This window comes from Saccostrea echinata, unplaced genomic scaffold, assembly GCF_033153115.1.
Source record: "Saccostrea echinata isolate AGI-Se365-2 ecotype Australia unplaced genomic scaffold, CSIRO_AGI_Sech_v1 ptg000002l, whole genome shotgun sequence".
Lineage (NCBI taxonomy): Eukaryota > Metazoa > Mollusca > Bivalvia > Ostreida > Ostreidae > Saccostrea > Saccostrea echinata.
The window spans coordinates 1,157,247-1,164,010 of NW_026889751.1; the positions used below are offsets into that span (position 1 = coordinate 1,157,247).

The 6,764-nt window shown below is 34.6% G+C and overlaps 1 pseudogene; it reads right to left on the reverse strand.

The window, feature by feature from the left end:
• Positions 1–408: 408 nt before the first annotated feature.
• LOC133203401 (uncharacterized) lies at positions 409–5,647 on the reverse strand (annotated as a pseudogene).
• Between the last annotated feature and the right edge of the window lie 1,117 nt (positions 5,648–6,764).

The window sequence follows — 6,764 nt, forward strand, 5'->3', positions numbered from 1 at the left end:
CGTGATCGGGAGGTCGTGAGTTCGAATCTCGGCCGCGACTGACCTAAGTCGATAAAAAATGGGTAGCAACTGTTCCTTCGCCATGCGCTCGGCACTTTGACGTGAAAGTTGCGGGTCCTTCGGATGAGACTTTAAAAACCGAGGCCCCGTTGGCACGATAAAGATCCCTCACTGCTCAATGGCCCTAAGTGCCGAGTAAAGGTTAAAATTTGAAGCCCTTCACCGGTATATAGTGACGTCTCTATATGAGTGAAAAATTCTCGAATGGGACGTAAAACAACATACAATCAATCAATCAATCGATAGCTAGTCCAATTTAGGCATACTAAATGTCATTTACAATTAAAATTTCCTGAATTTTATTTCAAAGCGTAGAAATGCACACAATAAAGATCTTTAATCCTTTAATCTCATTTGAATGAAATCTAGTTCTTTTGTTCATTCGTGGTAGAATTTATTTCCTGTTGATGTTCGCGAGGATTCGGCAGATTTGGTTTTTCCGTTCCCGATGAGCATGATGTGCATCCACTATCCACATAGTTATACATGTGGTCTAAGTTCGATACAAAATGTGGTTCTAAATATGGATTATCATCTGCAAAAAGATTTAGAAATGATTTCGAAGATTTATAACTATTTTTTTTTTGTATTTAGATCTTATAAGTATAATGATTTTGCATTTTGCGGAATAAGAGCAAAAGTTGGCAAAACCTCTTGTTCTTAGTTATCTGCATTTGGAATTTATCTAGATTTTAGAATCTTTCTACTTTTGAATAATTTGATTACAAAACATGTACATCTTACCTTCATTCAATTTACGGCGATACATCTTTAGGAAGAAGAGCAAAATCATTATACCTAGTGCTATTATAGACAATCCAAATAGTACTCCTAACACCACTGTTGTTTTAGAAGACTGTGCCTTACTGCAGGAAAATCAAAGTATCAAATATCAGGCCAAAGCTTGCTTGACAAATTATAATTTACATTTCAAACATTATTTTATATGTTCAAGCAGGTAAAAATTATGAATTTTTCCTTTATGAATAACGTATCTGAAAGATAATGTGGCTCCAAAATTCTTCATAACACGAAACTGCTAAAGTCTACCTTGGCGAATAACTGATTGTAGATGCCCCTGTATACTGCCTCAAACATTTACTGCATTCCTTTGGATTTGGACATTTAGAGGGCAGAACTTTAAAGGGGTCCTTAATGATTTTTTCATATATAGAGTAACCATCTCTATCCAATGTATAGCGACCAATCTAAACCAAGTTGATATGATAAGATTAGATAAATATACTCTTTATTTTCATAAAAATAGTGCTAAGTATCAAGTATAATATTCTGTACGTCTTAAGTATTTCAGAGGTATTCTTTTAACTTACTTCAATAAATGTGAGTTGACTAGAATCTATGGTTTTTCTCTGAACTTGGTATATCTTATATCCAATATTACCATCACCATTTTCGTTAAATACTTTGGATGGAATTCCGCTGTCATCAATCACGAGTTTTTCATTCTTTATCATATCGTAAACCTTTTGTGGAGAATCTCGATATTTTTGACATAAGGTAGAAGACTGACTGCCACAAAGTTCACCAAATGACTTATTTGTTCCTTGTAGAAGAGAAAACATTGCATTGATAGCAAAGGCAGTCCATAGTTCTGGTTGATAGTTTTTATTGTTAAATTCTTCCTTAATATCCGTACACCGAGAAGCAGAGAGTTTGTTAAAGCTGCCAGAAAGGAAACAAGCATTTCTTTGTTCAAAGTACTCATTTGTCCAGGGGTTTATGTCCGCACTTTTATTAGCAAGGATATCATACAGGTATTTCTCGAATTGAGATGTTCCAATGGCAGGTTTCATTTGCAGTGATAAAGATATTGTTCCCTCAAAATTGGTTTTACCAGAAATGATATCCCAACGTGTTCCAAATGCTTCAGAACCTATAAATAAAAAGGCCCCTAACCTGAATGTTTTGTGTAAATTGCCACAACATCCTTCATGACATGACTTTTTAAAAACAAGAGAACAACGGTTGCATAAGGTGTCCTGTTAAGATCATCGTGAATTTTAGAATAATGATTTTCTGTTACCTCCATTTCATTAGCAATACATATTTTAAAATCTTTTGCACTGCGCATGATTGCATCCCTCGCTCCTTCACCATAAATTCCCTTGCTGTATAATATCTGAATATATGAAGAATTCAATGTTTTCACTATGTTTAACATTGCAAGAGCCTGTTTGTCGTCAGGTGTGCAGGTGCGCAAGAAATATCTATAAGTGGATCTGTCACTCAAAATTGCTGCTGTAGATGCGTAACTGATTTGTGGAAAATTAAAATCCTGTAAAATCAAAGAACTTGTTTGGCTTGTGCTGCTATCATAGGCGGCTACGAACCCAAGAATTTTTTCCCGTACCTCTGAAAATTTTGTTCCGTCTTTGAAAACGTAACCCTCGCTAAAAAATTGTAATAGTTTTCTTTGAATTAAGAGTGGTTGATTACAACTATTAAGAATCATATAACCGATTTGTTTTCCGTAAAATAAGTTAGAAAAACTTCCAGTCTTTTTATTCACAGACTCCACGGCAAACTTTATACCTTCTGCAAGTTCCCATCCATTTGCTGTCCGAATAACGCCACATTTCAGACGATCCGATGAATTTCTATTATGTATAGGAATCACGGCAACTACATATAGATCCCCTCTCCTAAACATTATTTCATTGGCTAGATTTAAATTTCGACATGAATCGCATTTCCTTCTTATGTCACACTGTGCTTTTGTTATGTTTGGCCATTTAGTACCATATGTATTTTCAAAATAATAATCTCGTAGCAGCCGAGTTTTCAGAGAAAATACTGAATCATTGTAAGTTGCCACCTAAGAAAAAATACGTAAATATAAAGCTAAAACACAGTTTTAAAGAAAAAAAAAAGGAAATCGATCGTTAAGAAATGTATAACAAATAGATGTGCTCTTGAAAAATTGTTACTCATAAATCTCAGTCGTCTAAGGGGTTGGAGACTAGAGAGAGAAATTCAAAATTAAGCATATTTTAATAATAAAATATGTTAAGTTTTTAGCTCTTCACAAAATGTATTTGATATATCACTCAATTACCATCTACATGCCACATAAAAACTAAACTTACATAGTTCAAACAATAAATATTCTAAAAAGCATTATTGCAGGCATATTGTTTAATATCTACATGTAAAGCAAACAATACAAAAAATTGTAATTCGAAACATTTATAAACGCTCAAAAAATGTCATTCTTTTTATCAACACAAGAGCCTCCAAGAACGTTTAAAATATTTTCAGTTTTTAAATCTTCAGAGAATGGTTATGTAGGCTCCTTGCACTATATACATGTACATGTAGCATCAAAAATATTACAAAACACGTCAGGTATTAGAAAACTACACATATGCATGTTTGGTGGACAAGGGAGATAAGCAGGTTGTTACAGAAGGTCATAATTGTATTTCTGAGGCATTTTTACTATTATGTTTATTCCCTATATTCCCTTTATGTTTTTAAAGAAACTCACCTGTTCTAAGCATGTCTTTCGAATATTTGCTTTACATTTTTGGAACTGGTAAACTTCATACAGTGGAACATTTCCAGTTATTTTTGCATCGGGTTCTCCATCGTAGATAAATTTTAATTCCATCTGAAAGGGATCTGGTAGTTCGTTCATATTTAATTGACTTTTCCTCCCCTCTTCTATCAACTCGTGTTTACGTTGTTGCAATGTGTAATTCAGTTCCTTACATAGGCTATTGCTGTGACATATTTTCACCTGCAGATTTTTCAGAATTTTAGCAATAAGTAGGGTTGAAACAATGGCATAACCTTCGAATACATTTTCGCCAGTTACAGACATTACACTTGACAAGTCAGGCATTGAACAAGATGCGTTGAGAATTTCACAGGCAACAAATTTCTTAACTACATTTTCCAACCAGGGATTAGTCAATACTTCTTGATTCAAGGCAGTTTTGTTTGTCAGAATATTCTTCCAATGTTGTTGAAACTTTTCAAATTTGAGTACATATGGACTTGTGAAGAAAGATCCTTTAGCTATTTCATAATGGTTCAAAGTCTCCGTATCAATATCTGCTGTTCCTTCGGAAAATATTATCGAAAGCCGAAATTTCATTGTTTCTCTTAAATTCTGGGCAATGGAAAGGAAAGCTTTTGCCGTACCTGTAGAGCCAAACATGATTATGCCTGATATCTGACTTTCAGGATGAGATATCATCGACTCTAATTGAGACTTCAAGTTCTTGATATCTACCACCCCTGTTTCAACAGATACTGCCTGTGCGCTTGCGATACATATGCTGTTTTTCCTTGCTTCCATCCGTAAGGCCTCATAGTTTCCCCTTCCATATGTGTTATTCTCATAAATAACCCCGATGTTGTTCCAATCCAGCTCCTTCATGAGAGACATGATGACCTGTTAAAACATACTATAAATTCAAAAATATACTTCAGAATAGAATTCTCTCTGAAACATATTAACATCATTATTTGGACTGAAGAATTAATTGAAAACCAAAAAATTATAATTGTAAATTTCAAACAATTCAAAAAATGTACAACAAAATTCACTTACTGGGCAAATTTGTTCTGAAATGTTTTTAAACAAATCGATAAAATGAAAACATTACCGAGGTCTGCCTAGTATCGTCAGGAATGACTCTAAGAATGTTTTGATATTTGGTTCTATTACTCAGAGCTGAGGCGGTTGTGGAAAAGATGGACTGAAGAAGTAAACCGTTTTTACCAAGAGAGCTTATGTGTGAAGATGTGTCCACGGCCTCAAAGCTGTATTCTGGACCAACCAAACCTATGCAAACATATTCAAGATAAACACTATCAGGAAAATTTAATACAAATTTAACAAGATGTAATTTTGAAGCATTGTTGCTCGAGTATGGCAGTTCATGGAAAAATGAGTTTTTCAAAAGAAAGTCAAACCCCAAGGTCAAGGTCATGAGGTTAACAAATGGTATACAAAGAAAGGGCTTTTCACAAAAAATACACTTGTGAAATATTAAAGCCTTAGCACCACCCGTTCAGCAGTTATGGTCAAGATTAAAGGTTGTTCAAGATTTACCAAAACTAGATGCCCCCTAAATATCTGATTACAGGGGCAGAAAAATATAAATCCGAAAAGGCAAGTAGTTGACCTATCTCAGTGTAGTATATACTACATACCAATGATAGGAACTTGTCGACTTTTGACCAGTCTCGTTGTGTGCTCTACAGCTTTCCCTTTAGCATTGCAAGTGGGAAATGCTTCCATTCCTAAATGTCAGTTACCAGATATAACGTCTGAATTATCAAATTTTGCATGAAGGAGCTTGTTAAATTATCTCTCACCAAGTTTTATCCCTGAAATATAGTTTGCTTCATTTAGCATCTTTAGAGTCCATTTCACTGCCTCGAACGTGCGAACAGACATTGTATCAATCTCATTCGTGCATTGTTCATTTTGTGACTGGAATATTTTAAACAGGCCCCCAAGATGGAATTGCCCAGGTAGTATCGGAGTCTTTCCAGATATGGTTTTCGAGAGAATTATTAGACAAAGCAATAAATGGTATTTCAAAGGGATCATTTTTGAAAACATATGCACTGAAATGAAATAGAATTAAAATCATACTGTGTACATATACAGCGATACATGAAAGATGCGTTTTAATAAAAAAAAAAAAAACTCTTTCTTATTTTCAGGTTTAGAGGGAAACATAATTAAAAGTTCTTACCATAACGTTACTTGTGGATGTGCCTCTTACAAGTAATTCAGATAACGTACTTTACTACCTATTGAAAACTAGATTTTGATTTAGTAAGACGTACTTAAGACTGAAGTTTTTCCGCCTCTTATGAGGATTCTATGTCACTGCGCGCCATCACAACATGTTGATACGACAAGCTGTTCGTGAGATATTTCCATTCGAATATTCGTCTCAATTGTTAATAAATAAGTAATAAATACATGTAACAAGATTAAAAAGTTCACTGGAAAATTAACTTGGTTGGTACGCGATCAAATTAACTGTCAAGCACTTCGGGCTTCACGGGATTTGATCACGTGACCAACCAAGTTCATTTTCCAGAGAACTTTTAACCTTGTTATTTATTTCTTAATTGTTGCAATGAAAATGCATTATCATAATACAATGTTTAGAAAAATACATCCTCTCCCAAAGTCCGAATTATCTGACGTTTTCCAGGCTTTTTTACGATTTGATATTTTACATGCCAGGAAAACGTCAGAACCGGCGCCATTACGAAAACTGGAAATTTCACCGTCTCCAACCGGAGTTAATTTTCGATACTTGCGAATCGAATTAAATGCCGAACTCACAATTTATCAATAGCACAGTGCTTATTGTACTCACCATCGATGAAAAAGAATACATCACTCCACATTTTGATACAGGACTTGCAAGATTTTAAAATGCACGAAATGAAAACAAATCTCGACAGTCAGATAAAATGTTTTCATCGGATTGTATATTTTATAATCGAACCATAAAAACGATGTTGGTGAGTACTAAAAGCATTGTACTATTGACAAATTGTTAGTGTGACATTTAATTTGGTTCGCAAGTATTGAAAATCAACCCGAGAATGCCGCCTCCGATTGGAGGCCGTGAATTCCCAGTTTTTGTAATGGCGCCGGTTCTGACGTTTTCCTGGTATGTAAAATACAGTGTATCAAGATCGTA